The sequence below is a fragment of the Mauremys reevesii genome, linkage group 1 (genome assembly GCF_016161935.1).
Source record: "Mauremys reevesii isolate NIE-2019 linkage group 1, ASM1616193v1, whole genome shotgun sequence".
In the NCBI taxonomy this organism is placed as follows: domain Eukaryota; kingdom Metazoa; phylum Chordata; order Testudines; family Geoemydidae; genus Mauremys; species Mauremys reevesii.
This window is the reverse complement of record NC_052623.1, coordinates 161,232,251-161,249,872: the sequence shown is the minus strand read 5'-3', so window position 1 is coordinate 161,249,872 and position 17,622 is coordinate 161,232,251. Positions and strand designations below refer to the sequence as shown.

Below are 17,622 nucleotides of genomic sequence, written 5' to 3'. Positions count from 1 at the left end.
GAGGTCATCGCAGGGAACGCTCGTCACGTGCGCAGTGTTGCGATTGGCCGGCCCCAGAGTGGGGGGTGCGGGCGAGGCGCGTGCGCTGGGTGGCGGTTAGGGGGAGTTACCGGGGTTCCCCCAACCGTCAGCCCCTTCTCGCGCCTTTCCCCTGCCGCTGGCGCGGCGGCCCTGCGCTCACTCGGGGACTGGGGAGGCGCCTCTCGCCAAACCCCATCCCGGTCGCTGCGTCGGATGGGAGCCGCCTTCCCGCTACGCGCTGCGGGCCGGGCCGAGCCTGGCCCGAGCGCGGGGGGGGTAGAGAGCGGGGCATCCCCCGTCCCCAGGGTGCGCAACGCGTCTCGCAGCGCCCGGGGTGGGCTGGGCACGACTGCCGGCATCCGGGCTCAACACTCGGGGGGAATGCAGCTGTGCCGCGCTCGGGGACAGTCGGGGCTGAGCTGCTTCCCGCCGGGGCCCACGCGTGCTCCCGGGGCCGGGTCCGGGTCCGAGGCGCCCCCAGCCCAGCCGTAGCACCGTGACCTCTCCTGGGCCACCTGCCGAGCTGCCCGGTATCGTTCCCGGCCTGGCTGCGCTCAGCCGCGGAGTCCGTTTGGGCTGGGGTCGGCTTGCCTTGTCCGTGGCGGCCTTGCCTGAGAGGCCCCAAGGGGCAGAGGCCAGGCTCCCCCAGCACAGACCGCAGCCCCCCTGGGGTTGGCGGGACTTTCCAGAGCAGCGGGGTTCAGGTCTAGCCGCGCACTGAATTAGAGAGCTCAGGACATCACCTCTCCTGTAGCTGCGGTCTCAAGCTCGCTGCAGACTCAGGTCATGTTCTCCAGGGGGTTGTAGCCCCGAGGACTAGAAATGTTATTTACCTTTTTTAAAGTGAGCCCTGGTATTTTGACATGATCCCAGAAGCTGGGGCCTGGGACGCATGCCTGTACTGCCTATGTTATGTTTTAATGAGGCTCTGTTTTTACAGCATGTGCCTCCTACCTGCCCCAGAGCCTCACTTATTTAGCAGGAGAGGGATGGCTCCTTCTAACACTAATTTACAGGCAGTTTTTAAGATTATAATGTCTTTATGTAGTGATAAGTGAAAATATAACATTAAATAACTCTGGGCCGTGTCTATGCTGTGTGGCTAGGTAAAAGAGCTACACCTCTACATAACGCAGCCCGATATAACATGAATTTGGGCATAAAGCGGTAAAGCAGCACTAGGGGGGCTGCGCGCTCCAGCAGATCAAAGCAAGTATGATATAACGTGGTTTCACCTATAACGCAGTAAGATTTTTTGGCTCCCGAGGACAGCGTTATATTTGGGTAGAGGTGTACATCTAGTACTGTATATTTAGCGTCTTTAAGGTGTGATTCGAAGCTCATTGAAATTAGTGGAAAGATTCGTATTGGCTTTGGATCAGGATTGTAGTGAACATTTAACAACAATAAGAAATACCTGCTAGTCCACATAATATGGTGAAATAATGGCCTGGAAAATTACATCTGATAAAATGTGCACTATTATCTTGGTTTTTTGACTAAAATCAAGCCATTTTGAGTTAGATACCTGAGTAATAATCTAGGTGAGGGGTGCCCAACCTGTGGGCTGTGTATGGCCATCAGAACATTTCACAGGGCCCACTGCCTGCTTCTACACAATATACTAATACACCTCTACCCAGGGGCGGCTCTAGACACCAGCGCGCCAAGCAGGCGCTTGGGGCGGCCGTTTCCCGGGGGGGCGGCATTTGGCTCCGGTGGAGCTCCCGCCGGCATGCCTGCGGCAGGTCCAGCGGAGCCCGGGATGAGCGGACCTGCCGCAGGCATGACTGCGGCGGGTCCCGTCTTCCGCGGCTCGGTTGAGCTCCCGCAGGCATGACTGCGGCAGGTCCGCTCGTCCCGGGCTCCGGTGGACCTGCCGCAGGCATGCCGGCGGGAGCTCAACCGGAGCCGCGGGAAGAGGGGACCCGCCGCGGGACCGGGGAAGGGCGGCGCAGCGCTCCGCGCTGCTTGGGGCAGCCCAATTTCTAGAGCCGCCCCTGCCTCTACCCCTATATAACGCTGTCCTCGGGAGCCAAAAAATCTTACTGCGTTATTGGTGAAACTATGTTATATTGAACTTGCTTTGATCCACCAGAGTGCGCAGCCCTGCCCCCCCGGAGCACTGATTTACTGCATTATATCCAAATTCATGTTATATCGGGTCGCGTTATATTGGCGTAGAGATGTATATACACACAATATACTATATATTAGTGGCAGCAAAGAATCCTGTGGCACCTTATAGACTAACAGAAGTTTTGCAGCATAACTTAGTCTATAAGGTGCCACAGGATTCTTTGCTGCCACTAATATAATCAGCAAGTTTGTTTTCTGTTTTTTCTTTCTTGGGTGGATTAGGTACTTATCTATACCAATTTGAAATATTCTTATAGATTTGATTGTTTAAAAGGATATAGGACTACATGCATATAAGTACTTTAACATGAGCATAGTCTCATTGAGTTACCTGGAATTGCTCAGATACTTAAGTATTTTGCTGACTTAGAGACATAATCATTTTTGTTGATGCTAACAAAACCGAGGCAAGTGATTGTAATATATCCTTTTTTTTTTTTTTTGGTTTTTAAATTGTTCTTGGGTGCATTCATTTTCTCAAATTCATTTATTATTCAAAATTGTTTGATTTCTCAGTTCTTGCTTTGTAACTTTTTTTGTGAATAGTTTTGCAAATATTTAAAATTTATGATGTTTTGGTGGGATTCTTAGGTTTTATCATATGTTTTTCTGTTATATGAAGGAAGTAGCACAGCTTTTAGAATCTGATGCAGATATTCATGTTTATGAATTAAAATCATGCGTTCTACCAGCCAATATTTTGTTAAAATTTACTGTATCTGAATATTCGTGCCAGTAAACTCATTTATTGGAATATAAACAGAAAGTAAACCCAAACAGAACTCAAACATATTCAAAAATTTGAGCGAATACATAAAGTTTCCTCTCCCCCAAAATATTCACTTGCACAAATGAAAAAAAAAAGTTCATTTGCTTCAGCTACATGTGCAAGTACATAAAGTAACTCTGGCTTGTTTGTATTTCACATGTTTCATTGTATAGGGTCCAGACCTGCACTCCTAACTTGGGGAAAACTCCAGTTGACTTCAACTAACTTATAATAATGTAGTCTACTTCTATTCCTATAACACAGATTTACTGGTTTCACTTTTTTTGGTGTACAGCCAATCAAACAATACATGTATTATGAAATACACAAAATCCATAGTACTTGAATGGGGGTAACAGATATTAACTAGGACTATCAAGCACTTAAAAAAAATCAATCTTGATTAATCACACTGTTAATAATAAAATAGCATTTATTTAAATATTTTTGGATTTTTCTGCATTTTCATATATATTGATTTAAATTACAACACAGAATACAAAATGTACAGTGCTCACTTTATATTTATTTATTATAAATATTTTTGTAAAAAACCAAAAGAAATAGCATTTTTCAGTTCACCTAATACAAGTACTGTAATGCTTTCTCTTTGTCATGAAAGTTGAACTTACAAATGTAGAATTATGTACAAAAAGCATTCAAAAATAAAATATTGTAAAACTTTAGATCCTACAAGTCCAATCAGTCCAACTTCTTGTTCAGCCAATCGCTCAGACAAACAAGTTTGTTTACGTTTGCAGAAGATAATGCTGGCTGCTTGTTTACAATGTCACCTGAAAGTGAGAACAGGTGTTTGCATGGCACTTGTAGCTGGAGTCGCAAGATACTTACATGCCAAATGCGCTAAAGATTCATATGTCCCTTGATGCTTCAACCACCATTCCAGAGGATATGCGTCCATGCTGATGACAGGTTCTGCTCAATAACTGTGCAAAGCAGTGAGGACCGACACATGTTCATTTTCATCATCTGAGTCAGATGCCACCAGCAGAAGGTTGATTTTCTTTTTTGGTGGTTTGGGTTCTGTAGTTTCCACATCAGCGTGTTGCTCTTTTAAGACTTCTGAAAGCATGTTTGACATCTCATCCCTCTCAGATTTTGGAAGGCACTTCAGATTCTTAAATCTTCAGTCAAGTACTGTAGCTATCGTTAGAAATCTCGCATTAGTATCTTCTTTGCATTTTGTCAAATTTGTGGTAAAAATGTTCTTAAAACGAACAACGTGTACTGCTGGGTTATCATCTGAGACTGCTATAGCATGAAATATATGGCAGAATGTGGGTAAAACAGAGCAGGAGATATACAATTCCCCCCAGGAATTCACAAATTTAATTAACGCATTATTTAACAAGCGTCATCAGTATGGAAGTTTGTCCTCTGGAACAATGGCCGAAGCATGAAGAGGCATATGAATCTTTAGCGCGCCTGGCAAATATCTTTCGACGCCAGCTACAACAGTGTCATGCGAATGCCTGTTCTCACTTTCAGATGATGTAATTACGAAGTGGGCAGCATTATCTCCCGTAAATGTAAACAAACTTGTTTCTCTTTCCAATTGGCTGAACAAGAAGTAGGACTGAGTGGACTAGAAGGCTTTAAAGTTTTGCATTGTTTTGTTTTTGAGTGCAGTTATGTAACAAAAAAAAAATTTGTAATTCGCACTTTCATGATAAAGAGATTGTATGAGGTGAATTGAAAAATACAATTTCTTTTATTTATCATTTTTACAGTGAAATATCTGTAATAAAATATTATAAAGTGAGCACTGTACACTTTATATTCTGTGTTGTAATTTACACCAATATATTTGAAAATGTAGAAAAAAATCCAAAAATATTTAATAAATTTCAATTGGTATTCTACTGTTTAACAGTGTGATTAATCGTGATTAATTTTCTTTAATCACAATTAATTTTTTTGAATTAATCTCCTGAGTTAACTGTGATTAATCGACAGCCCTAATATTAACCTCCCTCTGTTTCTATAACAGGCGATGAAATATTCAGACTCTGTAATAATTCCTAGAAAGGTTGCTGTCAGGATTTTCAGGTAGGCCACTATTTCAAGAAGTTAAGCAGCTGAACCAGAATTTTAAGGGCATGTCTAGTGTGGGAGGGGAAGAGGGGGGAACTGGATCTGATGTTTTTATTTTAAATGTCCACTTTGTGGTTGCTGTTGCATTTATTAACCATCTTCATAAGATATAAAACAGCTTTAAAGCTCTCATAGAGTATTTATACAGAGAGGTCAAAACCAGTGAAATTATTTTAATGTCAGGATGTTTGAGGAAGATTAGTTTTGACAGACTAGTAATTACTTAAATCTCCATTTGCTATCCAAAAATATCTTCTAAATGTAGTCTGATTAGTACTTGTGATTTATAAGAAACAGTACAAATAGAGAGTGATTCAAGATTCGTTAAAATTATATTGAGTTAAATTTAGATGGACAAAATGGTGTGGAATAATTGAGTGGTCTGAGCACAAGACTGGGAACTCAGAACTCTTGAATTCTAATCTTGGCTCTGACATTGATAATTTCTGTGTTCTCACTTTTTAAATGGGGATAGTAATACCTAGTTCACAGAGTGTTGTAAAGATGTGTATTTGTAAACATTTTCAAGATGAAAAGTGGATATATAATTGCATTTTCAATACAAGAATATATGAAATTTAACAGCATCACAGATCCAGAATGCCTCCTCCTGCAGGAAAACTTGTGTCAGAAGGCCCAAAGGGAGAGAAAAAAAATCAGCCAGGGGAATTTCATGGATTCTTCCTTGAACTGCTCCTACTTGTTTAAAGGTCTTTGTGGACAATGGATGGTGGAGTTTTCTCACCCTGTTATTGGATTTCCTGTGGATCGTTGGGTATGTGTGAGGAAGAGAGCCCCCTTCTGCACATAGAAGCCATCCTGGAGGGATAGCTGCTGCTGCTCAGTTGCATCCCCTACCCCCAATGGCACAACTTGTCAATTGACAGAGTCCACATACAGCTACATAGTAGTAAAAATGTAGGATACCTGAGGTGAGAATAAAATCTCACGTTTTGCACTGAAATCAATGGAGTTATTTCTGAATTACCCTGGTATGAGTTCAGAATTAGACTGCAGAGGGAGGTAATTTGGTGATATGTACTGTGTGAATTGTCCATAGAAATCAAGGAGATGAGCAGATGATGGTTTTGCAGTGCACAGCACCTCTGCTACTCCACCCCCTCAGACCCCCACCTCTGAACTCCAAAGAAGTGAAATGGAATGCCTGGACATCAGTGAAAATGATTGAATTAATCTCTACTTCAGTCTGTCTGTCAGGTTACTGCAGAAGTAAATATTTCAGGGAATACTGAAAACATTTTAATATTAATGATTTCCAGTATCTGAGAAGTCACTCCTTGCCAAAATTATGTAGCTTATGACTTGCCAAAACATATGGAAATAATGCTCTTGGGTCACCTGTTGCTGATACAGCTATCTATGAGAAAGGAAGCCCATTTGGTGTGTATAAAGTACACTCTGACTAAAATTAAGACACATCTACTAGTGACTGATACTAGGTGAAATAGGTGCATGCTAAAGATTCATTCTTAGTGGTATCATCACTTGTTATAGAAGAGGATTGCAAAGGTTAGGATTATGTGGATAGAACAAAGACAGCCAATCTATACAATATTTTGTTTGTATATTGTGAACAAGTACTTTTCCCAAACTACTGTGAAACACACTTCACAAAAGTTTAAACCTCACCTGTTTCCTAAGTTTTTATCTTTATTAACAAAGAAACTGACAATAATGTAACTTAAAGTGGCGCTCAAGTCTTCACTCCATGTTTGGCTGCTCCTAAGGTTACTACTACGAGATTGCACAGTCCACACCCTAGATCAGGGGTCTCAAACTCAAATGACCCCGAGGGCCGCATGAGGACTAGTGCATTGGCCCGAGGGCCGCATCACTGACACGCCCCCTTGCTGCCCCTGGCCCCACCCCCAATCCACCCCTTCCATGAGGCCCCGCCCTGCCCTGTCTCTTCTCCACCTCCTCCCTAAGCGCGGCTCCCGCACCTCCCCTCCCTCCTGGAAAGTGCTAGCGCCACCAACAGCTGTCGCCTCCCTTCCTTTCCCCACGGCCCGGCCCGGCGGGTCCCGCTTCCCACCCAGGCCCGGCCCGGCCCTGGCGCTCCCGCTCCCTTACCCGAGCGCGTCTCCGGCGAGGCCTGAGCCGTCCCGCTCAGAGCCGCGTGGTGAGGCGGGGCTGGGAGCTCCACGCCGAGCGCAGCGCTCAGCCCAAAGCTCCCAGCCCCGCCCCCCCACGCGGCTCGGGCGGCTCAGGCGCTCGGACGGAGACTGGCGCTCTATGCCGAGGCTCCAGGAGAGGCGGAGGCGGGAGCCTCCGCTTTCTCTCTTGGGGCCCCTGCGGCCCGGGCCCAGGGCAAATTGCCCCTTTGCCCCCTCTGGGCGGCCCTGGGAGCTCCGTGGGCCGCGGGAAACTCCGCAGGGAAGAGCTCCGCGGGCTGCATGTTTGAGACCCCTGCCCTAGATCCTTAAAGCTGTTTTACCTCCTTATGTCTGAATAGGGTAATAGACATCTTTGGTGAGTCAGCAAAACCTACTTAATCTTTTAAAATCAGAATCAACACCTGATTAGAGGGTGGAGTGTTTCAGGCAAACATTGCCAGCCTATTACATGTAGATTATAATACTATAAATGCAAATACATAAGCAAGAAGGCCTAACATGTCCTTAGTCTCCCATTGCTCCTTGAGGCAGAAAAAACAATAATGGAAAATGCAGCAATGCCCGAAGTGTTAAGTGACTTTGTTGGTTTAGGTTTTCACCAAAAAAGTTAGCAGTGGTTGGATGACTCACATAGTGAACCCCAGTGTAAATAGGGTAGGATGTGAGGCTAAAATAGGAAAAGAACAAGTTAAGAATTACTTAGACAAGTTAGATGTCTTCAAGTCATCAGGGTCTTATGAAATACATCCTGGAATACTTAAGGAACTGACTGGACAGATCTCTGAGCTGTTACCGATTATCTTTGAGACTAGTGGAAGATGGAAGAGATCCCAGAGGACTGGAGAAGGGCAAATATAGTATGTATCTTATAAAAAGGGAAATAAGGACAACCCAGGGAATTCTAGACCAATCAGCATAACTTTGGTACCTCAAAAGATAATGGAGCAAATCATTAATCAATTTGAAAGCCCCTAGAAAAACATAAGGTGATAAGAAACAGTCAACAAGGATTTGCAAAGAGCAAATCATGTAAAACCAACCTGATAGTCTTCATTGACAGGGCAACAAGCCTTGTGGATAGGGGGAAGCAGTAGATGTGATGCATCTCAGCTTCAGTAAGGCTTTTGATACTGTCTCACATGACCTCATAAGGAAACTAGGGAAATATAGCCTAGAAGAATCTACCATAGGGTGGATGCACAACTAGTTGGAAAAGCATACTCAGAGTAGTTATCAATGGTTCACAATCAAGCTGGAAGGGCATATTGAGTGGGGTCCTGCAGGGATCTGTCCGGTGTCTGGTTTTATTCAATATCTTCATAAATGGTTTGCATAATGGCATAGAGAGTACACTTATAAAGTCTGCGGATGATACCAAGGTGGGAGGGCTTGCAAGCGCTTTGGAGGACAGGATTAGAATTCAAAATAATCTTGACAAACTGGAACAATGGTCTGAAATTAATAGGATGAAATTCAATAGGGACAAAGGCAAAGTGTACTATACTTAGGAAGGACTAATCAATCTCACAAATACAAAATAGAAAACGGCTGCCAAGGAGGGAGTACTGCAGAAAAGGATCTGAGGCTTTTAGTGGATCACAAAGTAAATATGAGTCAACAGTGTAATACTGTTGCAAAAAATGCGAACATCATTCTGTGATGTATTAGCAGGAGTATTGTAAGCAAGACACGAGAAGCAATTCTTCAACACTATTCAGCACTGATTAGGCCTCAACTGGAGCATAGTGTCCAGTTCTGGGCACCACACTTCAGAAAAGATGTGGACAAATTGGAGAAAGTCCAAAGGAGAGCAACAAAAATGATTGAAGGTCTATGAGGAAAGTGGAAAAAAAATGGGTGTGTTTAATCTGGAGAAGATGGAGTGGGGGACAAAACAGTTTACAAGTATGTGAAAGTTTGTTATAAAGAGGAGGGTGATAAATTATTCTTGTTAACCATTGTGGACAGGACAAGAAGTAGTGGACTTAAATTGCAGCAAGGGAGATTTAGGTTAGGCATTAGGAAAAACTTTCTAACTGTAAATATAGTTAAGCATTGGAACAAATTATAGGGAGATTGTGTGATATCTGTCATTATAGGTTTTTAAGAACAGGTTAGGCAAACACCGTCAGGGAGGGTCTAGATAATATTTAGTTCTACCTCAGTGCAGGGGACTGGACTAGATGACCTATCAAGATCTGTCCCATTCTTACATTTCTATGATTCTAAAACAGAAAACCTTAAATAGCAAGTTCAAATCTAGCCTTTGAAAAGGTAACAGTTTCATTTACAAAACAAAGATTCAGTTATATAGAAGAAAGTATTTTAGAAAACTTATGGACATGTATGCCATGAACAGAAAACAAATAATTACTAGTGTTACTAGTTATAGAAAAATGTATCTTTTCCTCACTATATAACTATTGTAATGAATGCAGAGAGGTTTTTTAAAAGATTTTAATTGTTTCAGGAAAAAAATACAAACATAATTCAGATACAAAATTCTGTCTTGTCACAGTACAGTTTATAAGGCCTAATTGTCATAAGCGGTCAATTCCCACAGCCCCTATTAATGTCATCTGGAGTTTGGTTTCTGAGCTCTTAGGAAATAAGGCCCAAGGTATTTTGGTTGTAGTATAAGCATAATAATAAAGACAATAAAAAATAAATTGTGGCATGGATTTTCCAGATACAAATGTGTACATCTTGGCTCTTGGTTTTAGAGCAAGCATATATAGTACATTGAAATATAGAAAAAGCAAAGTAAAAAGACAAAAATAAATTGTTAGCGTAGCATAACCATAAATGAAAGTGAGTAAAGGCAAAGCAAGATGAGGAGGCACTGGCATCTCATTCAGAGTTTATACTGATTATAAATAAGTAGCTGTCAGATACTTTAGATTACCTTTAGCTGACATTCAAAAAACTCACTTTCAAGAAAGATAGATTAATCAGAATCTTTGCCTTAGTACAGTAATTATGTTTATTTTCCTGTAAACAAGGCTTTGGAGATTACGTTTCTTGGCAGAAACTACTGCTAGTGGAGCCTCAATTCTCTAGAAGGTTTATATAAGTGGATCTGAGAAAGCTCCAAAGAGCTATTAGTGTTGCGGAATATTTAAAAAGTCAATGAGACATCTTCATCATTCCTTAATATCAACCATACATTTTGGTCTCAAAAGCATTTTGGTGTCAGAAATTACACAGAAGTGGATAACAATTCTCAGGAATGTAGCAAATGCATTTGTTTGAGCGAGGTTAATATACTGAAAAGTGTGGAATATGATGCAGTGCTTTCCCCGAGGAAGCCAAAATTATTTTTTTTCTGGAAAGATTGTGTCTGAATATTCAGTCAAAGTGTTTTATCATAACTTCTCATCAAATAAAGAATACATGTGTTAGAAAAAATGCAGTTAAATCATGGTTTTTCCTTATAGCGTTACACACAAAAATACCTTTGTGTTTTAAGTTAAGTTCTTACCAAATAATGTTAGAAGCATTTTGTCATTTTTATTTAGTTTCACAGCTCATATAAACTAACCATGCTACATATGTGCCATGGTTAGTGAAGATGTTGTTTTATCATTCACTCACTTTGTAGATTATATTTATGTTTTAGTATGAAGACTACAAAGTAGTTATTTTTAAAAGATTGATTACAAGTTTAGACCATACTTCCCTGTTCTACCTAAAAGGGGAGCTACTGCAGAAATACTGCTCTGTAACAAGTCAAATTCAGCATTTGTGAAGCCTGTGCAATCTCATTGTCTGCTGAGAATTTAGTCCAATATGTTAATTGTTATTAAGTGAAAAATTGAAGTAGTATAGCAAAAATAACTGAGGTGCCTAATTATTGATCGTTTTCTCTGTATGTCACTGGCCTAATTTCTTCAGTACGCTGGACAAATTATTTTGTTTGCTACTTGAATATAGAAAACCAGAAATACACCAGAAAACCCACACACAAAAATGGGGTGTACAGGATGTAAATTTTCTGTCCCAATTCTGTTTGGGTGTTTGAGGCAGGACTTGTGCCATGATCTGCATTTTTGTGCCTTCATTCCCCCGGTCCTTGGCAGTAATACACATACATTTACCCAGAGATTATTTGTGCTCCCAATATAAATAATCTGCATGAGGCACCGAGGGTGCTACCAAACAGGCACACATTAATAATGATTTTTCAGCATACATCTGCCATTTTTGGAGGCCACTTACTGTATGTGAGGAGAGAGAATTTGAAATAGTTGCCTACAAATTCACCACATTAGTAATGCTGGCAGGCATAATAGCATTGGACCATGTGCTACCAAGATAACCAGAATATTTATTTGAGAACCACAGCATATGCTCAGGACAAATGGTTTTGGGTTTAAATTCAAATGTTAAATTTATTTATTTAAATTACATAATTTTGGTCTCCAGGCTCCTCACAAACTTACTTCTTACACAGTTTTCCTTACCCCAACTGCCATGGAACATCCTGGAATGCTTCCCTGTAGACTTTTTAGTAGACCCTTCCCATAGTGCCACATAGCTCACCTTCACAGGCTTTTAACTCAAGCAGATTTTGCTTTATAGTAACCACTCTAAGGCTCTACCAGCACAGGGGGTATGTTAGAGCTGACTGGTGGCAAGTTTGGAGTGTGAGGTGTGCTGGCAGAAAGGTCTCTAGGGAGATCTAACCTGCAGTCTCTCCTTTTACATATATAATACTAATCTGGAGTGGTACAATAAGAGGAAATTCTGAAATTCATCCAGCCATGACATGATAAATTACCCTTCAGAGATGATGAAATAGTCTTTGAGTAACAGTGTGTCGTTTACTGCAGTGTCACTTTTGGAGATTAGCTGACACATGTAGAATATTGTGTGTAGATTAGTTTTGAAACGCAAGAGCTGCAGAAGAGCAGACCTGCCTATTTACATATTTTAAGTTAGAGCCGTCAATGTTGGAAACTGCTTGAGATCTAATAGGATCCAGTGCCAAAACCCTATATGTTCATGCTACAGCTGATTCAGAAGAAAGAGAAGAAAGAAGAAATAAATATCCGAATGAGCTACATTTACTGAAGGTGTTCATATCAGATCCATGGGCCTGATTCTCCACTGTATTACCCAGTTCTGTACCATTCATTCAGTGAAGAAACATCAGTGTGAAATTGGAATAACATGGTGAATCAGAAATTCTGCGGGTAGAGCTGGAGTTGAAATATTCTTGAAAGATGGATTCAATCTGGAATCATTTTAATGTCCAAAATAAATAAATTTTATCTCGTCTTCCCTTTTCTCTTCAGTGTTCTCTATATTAGGTTAGATGATTCAGCCCTTCCTTATTGTTTCCGCCTTTCCATTGCCTTAATTGGCTCTTTTTGAGACATTACATATCATATGTGATTGACAAATGCTATTTCTAGCAACATGGAGTTTGTCTATTCCTTCCCTTCCTTCTTTCCTCTTCTATATTTTCCCTGCTGGTTTTTCTCCTACTTCCTTCCAATTGTTTGTCTTTTTACCCCCTTACTTCTTCAATTTATGAGAAAATGGTAGCTCTTGGGTTTGGTTTGCCCCTGTACCGAGGTCTGTGTCATCCCCTGTGCCAGTGGGGGCAGCTCCAATGCCAAAGGGAGATTCACTATCATGCTTCAGCAAAGATGGCAGTTTCAAGTTACAGCTGTGTATCTGCAAGAACCCTGCTGGCATAGGATGCCAAGGATGTATTGAATCAGTTAGTGGTGCTCATTTTTTAGCTGCACTATGCATCTGTAGGCCCCTTGATGGAGTGGGTATTGTTACTCTCCCCCCCCCCCCCCGCCCCCATTCTACCCCCTTCCAAAGTTGACTTTCTACCACTGAGGACATTCCACCTGTTTCTGTACCAGCACAGATCAGCAGACACTTCAGTGTACCTTGATCAAAAACTAGGCTCAACCTCATCACATCACCACCTGCCAGCTGACTGCAATTATGGTATGCAACTGCAGAGATCTAATTTGAAAATCAGTTCATCCTCCCTCTATTATCTGCCCTCAATTCTGTGTTTGGGGTGGGTTCATATATTTTAAGGCAGAAAGGGACCATTAGGATAGTCTGGTCTCCTGCATAACACAGGCCACAGAAGCTCTCAGAGTATTTTCTGCATCAAGCCCATAACTTCTGGTTGAGCTAGAGCATATCTTTTAGAAAGATATCTCGTCTTGAGTTAAAGACTTCAAGTGATGGAGAAGCCACCACAACCCTAGGTAAATTGTTCGAATGATTAATCACCCCCACTTAAAAAATATGCCTTACTTTTGCCTGAACTTTGACTGGCTTCATCTTCCAAACAGTGGGTTTCATTATGCCTTTGTCTGTTTGAGTAAATTCAGTACCTTTTCTGCAACCGTTGATAATATTTAAAAAAAATTCAGAGGAAATGCCCCTTTCTTTTGAATATTATAATTAAGGAGGGGACAGTTTCCAGCACTGAGTAGAGAACTGGGAATTTATTCTATTTATTCTACACAGAAAAAATGTGTTTACAATTCTCCATCAATTTTCTACCCAAGAAGAGATCATATTACATATTGAGAATGTAAATGTTAATTGTATTTTTGCATTCATGTTGGCAAATTTATGGTTGTGTTTCTGTTCCCACTTCTGTAATAATCATGGCTTATGTTTCCCTATATATTTGTTGAAAGATATATTTTCCCAAAATTATTTTTTAGTGGAAGTTTGTTTTGAACTTCCCCTAAATGTTTGTTACTGTAAAATTTATTTATCTGATTTATTTTAAATACCCTTTTCAGTTTCCATATCTTCAGATGGCTTGCAATGAACTTCTACCTTTTAGTCAATATATATTAAAAATTTTATTAGTATATCCCAACATTTTGTAGCATTTAGTATTTATATACATTCATTTAAAAATAAAAGTTTACAAGTAGTATTTGTTTGTACATATGTCTTCTTTGAGAGACAAATGTGAAGGCCCCAATTCACAGGGATGGACTGCTGGACCTGTGCAAAGCTCCATTGAACAACAGTCTGCCTGTGCTCTCAGCTGAATGTTGGGGCCTGGTTGTTGGTGAATTCAACAATAATGAAACTCTTTGATTGAACAGCTTTGTGCTTCCTGTGGATATATTAGCGAGACATGGACAAGGGTTGGTTCCTTGGGCTGCACCTTTGACATGTTTGCCCTCATTTACATTCAAATAATTCCTGCAACATTTATTGAGAATATATAGCTTAGAACTGGAAACAGTCCTTGCAGCGACCGGATGAAGATAATCATGATATATAAAAAATGAGGAGCCATTCTGATGACTGCCACAGTGGGCATAGTATGTATTTAAAATATTACGCACATCCTACAATGAAATGCTTCAAATAGTGATGTGTTTTGTTTTGTTTAATCCATTTGATAACAGTAAAACCCCACATTTCCTTTTATAGTAAATTTTGTTACACTGGATCTTGCTGTTGATAGGAGAGCTGATCAAATTCAAGCTTAGCTACTGATGAGCTCAAGGGAGCAAGTCTGTTTTTTGTTTGTTTGTTTACATGGTAACTGTCTTTCCCTCTCCCATACAAGCAAAGGCCATGTAGTGTAGCTGAATTTTTGCCTTTTATCTCCAAAACAAGGTGCTAATAACAGCATGAGTAAACACCAAAATTTGAAAACAAGAATTTAGAAAGCAGAGGATAATAATAGACTGCAGGATCAGACCACTCAGATGTCAAAAGCAGCCTTTTTCTTTTGAGGTCTAAAAATATAAAAAGATTCAAATTTGCTCTTCTGCTCCTACAAGTGAAATGAACAATTCACCCAAATGACCAAATTAGGTTATTAAGTTTCAGGCTGAATTGCAGATTTCTTATACTGCCCGCTTCTATTTAAACATAACCATAGAACAGTAATTTCAATTTTATTTTTTTACAGGCATAGATAAATATTTCAAACATCAAACTGTTTATAAATGTACCTTTCAAATGCCCCTTTAAAGAGAAACACTTTATATTGATCCTTAAAAATTTCAAAACAAAATAAATGTCACTGTTTTCATACCTACTATTTGTGCAATATGATTTATTTTTAATGCAGATGGCTGGAAAGAATAAACAAGTTAATAAGGAGCCGTGGGACCTGCCTTTTCACTGTGCATACAAAGGCTTGTTAAAGGCAGAGGCTTGAATGGTACTGGTAGAGAAAAGGTTTAAAGAGAGTTTACAAAAATCCAGTCCCATAACACAATGCACAGTGAGCCATTTCTATTCTCACTGACATGATTGTCCAAGAATGAAACTCAGCCCATTATTTTTATTTTATTTTATTCCGCGCCTTCCTGTCTCTTCTACCTCATTCCAGAGTTGGTTCTTCCTTATCTCAAGCTGTTACTACTAGTCAAGGCAGTGACTTGTAATGTTTTAGGACTAAAATTAAGGTTGAAATTTAGCATTTATTAAAAAAAAAGCATTGATAAGTGACATTCTATTACTTTTATTTTTAATATCACTTTTTTTGAACCAAATCAAGGTCTCCCCGGAGTATTTATATTGTGCTATTGCATCTGAACTTGGCAGTGATATTGACAAGGAACAAACTATAAGTAAAAGTGATACTGACTAATCTATTTTTATTGTTCAAGCTAAGAGAAATGCAGAATGGGAAACTCAGCGTAAGGAACTAAAAGAACATTGGATTTTAAAAAAATCTTTCAACTCTTGTCACTTGTACTGTAACATATGTGAGACTGTCGATCAAAATATACAAACTATGATTGTCTGTAGATTGTTAGAAACTAATTACAAAGATGACGTGCTTGGGTATAAAATTTTTATCTGGTCTTATGGAATATTGTATACTGAAATGTATACTGGGATCTAGAGAGTCACCTGGTATTATTATTATTATTATTATTTATTATTATTGTTCTCTTATGGTAGGGTCTAAGATCTGGGCCCCATTGTGCTAGGCACTGTACGAGCAATTAAGAAAGAAGATAGTCCCTGCTCCAGAGCTTGCATTCTAGGTCTCAAACAGGATAGAGAAAACAGACAAATGTGCTTGTTTATCCAGAAGCAGGCATTAGGTTTTAAGGAGGGATTTAAAAGAGGATAATTTTGATGGGGAGTTTTCCCCATATATAAGATCAGCATGGAAGGAAACACAGAAAGTTTCTCTAGTAGCAACTGCTCTTGCTCTCTAACCAAAAAAGGAGGGTTTTTAAAAAATATAAAGTAACTGAAATTCTTTCAGTTTGTTTGTGTTCTGTGAATCTAAATAAATAATAAATAAAAATGTGCATTCTATTAGTTATTGCCTTTTCTCCATCAGAATACTTAGAATCTGGTTTGAGACCCCTGTAAAAATGTGCCTACAAGTGTCCAACTTCAAAAAGAGCATCACTTTCTTCCCATGCAGGTCTCATTGCTTCTCTCTTTTCTTGATCAAGTATGCATCATAGGCAACTCAAGGGAAGTCCTACTGTCCATTTCATTTGGTACTTTCCTATGTTTCTCTTATGGGGTACCTGCCCGTGATGCAATACAGGGTGTCATTCCAAAGCAGTATTTAGTGTTTTTAAACATCTCTTTTCAACACTCTAGTATCATAGAGAAACTGCTATTTTTTTGTGGCAGCAGTTCATGCTTTTGGGAACTGGGATAGATGTTACTTGCCTTGGGATCTGGAGAGCCAGGGGGTGCTACCTAGCTCAGACAGTGGCTCTCTGTAGCAGAGGGTATGGAGACAGCCGCACAGCTTTCCTGGCATCAGAAGTGGATATATGAGTACAGAGTAGATTGTGTTGAGACAGAAGGATAGTTCACCCACACTAGTGTGAAAATCATGTTCCAGTGCCGTGTATGCCAATGGAAGCTTCTTCCTTGTTGCTGAAAGTAATGCAAAGGGTACATATTATATGAAGACTATAGGCTACAATTAGTAGGATGTGCGCTGTTCCATTACCTAATTGAAAATGGTCTCTATTTGAAATCTATTCTTGTATACCTGGTGAAATGAATCCTGCTTGCAGGCTAGAATGTGGTTGTATAGTTAGGAGTTTTTTTGTTTTTTTTTTAAATGCTTTGAAGTCAATGGACCCTTTATATAGGGTGACCAGATAGCAAGTGTGAAAAATTGGGACGGGGTGGGGAGTAATAAGAGCCTATATAAGAAAAAGGCCAAATATCAGGACTGTCCCTATAAAATCAGGACATCTGATCACCTTACCTTCATATTACAGAGGTCATCTGGTGGCAGAAAGAAAGAGTGGAAAAATCCATATATGTAAATATCAAGAATCAGAACACCACCTCTAAAAGCCTATGGCAGAGTTGTTCATGATGAGTTTTAACTTTGTAGTGCCTTCTGATCAAGTCTGAATTACTCAGTTTTGGCCCTCTGGGATTAATTGGATTAATGTAAACTTTAGAGGGGTGGAGGGTGAGGAG

At 40.3% G+C, this 17,622-nt stretch overlaps 1 protein-coding gene across 8 annotated transcripts in view; it reads left to right on the top strand.

Annotated features, from left to right (window-relative positions):
• The window catches only part of UMODL1 (uromodulin like 1), a 110,255-nt gene that overhangs the window by 600 nt on the left and 92,033 nt on the right, over nt 1–17,622 (top strand). For 4 of the 8 annotated variants that reach the window (XR_005597620.1, XM_039534956.1, XM_039534944.1 and 1 more), the window contains exon 2: nt 4,941–4,999. The gene's annotated coding sequence lies outside the window, so the exon portion shown is untranslated. The other 4 variants (XR_005597624.1, XM_039534926.1, XM_039534934.1 and 1 more) reach the window with 4 other exon arrangements.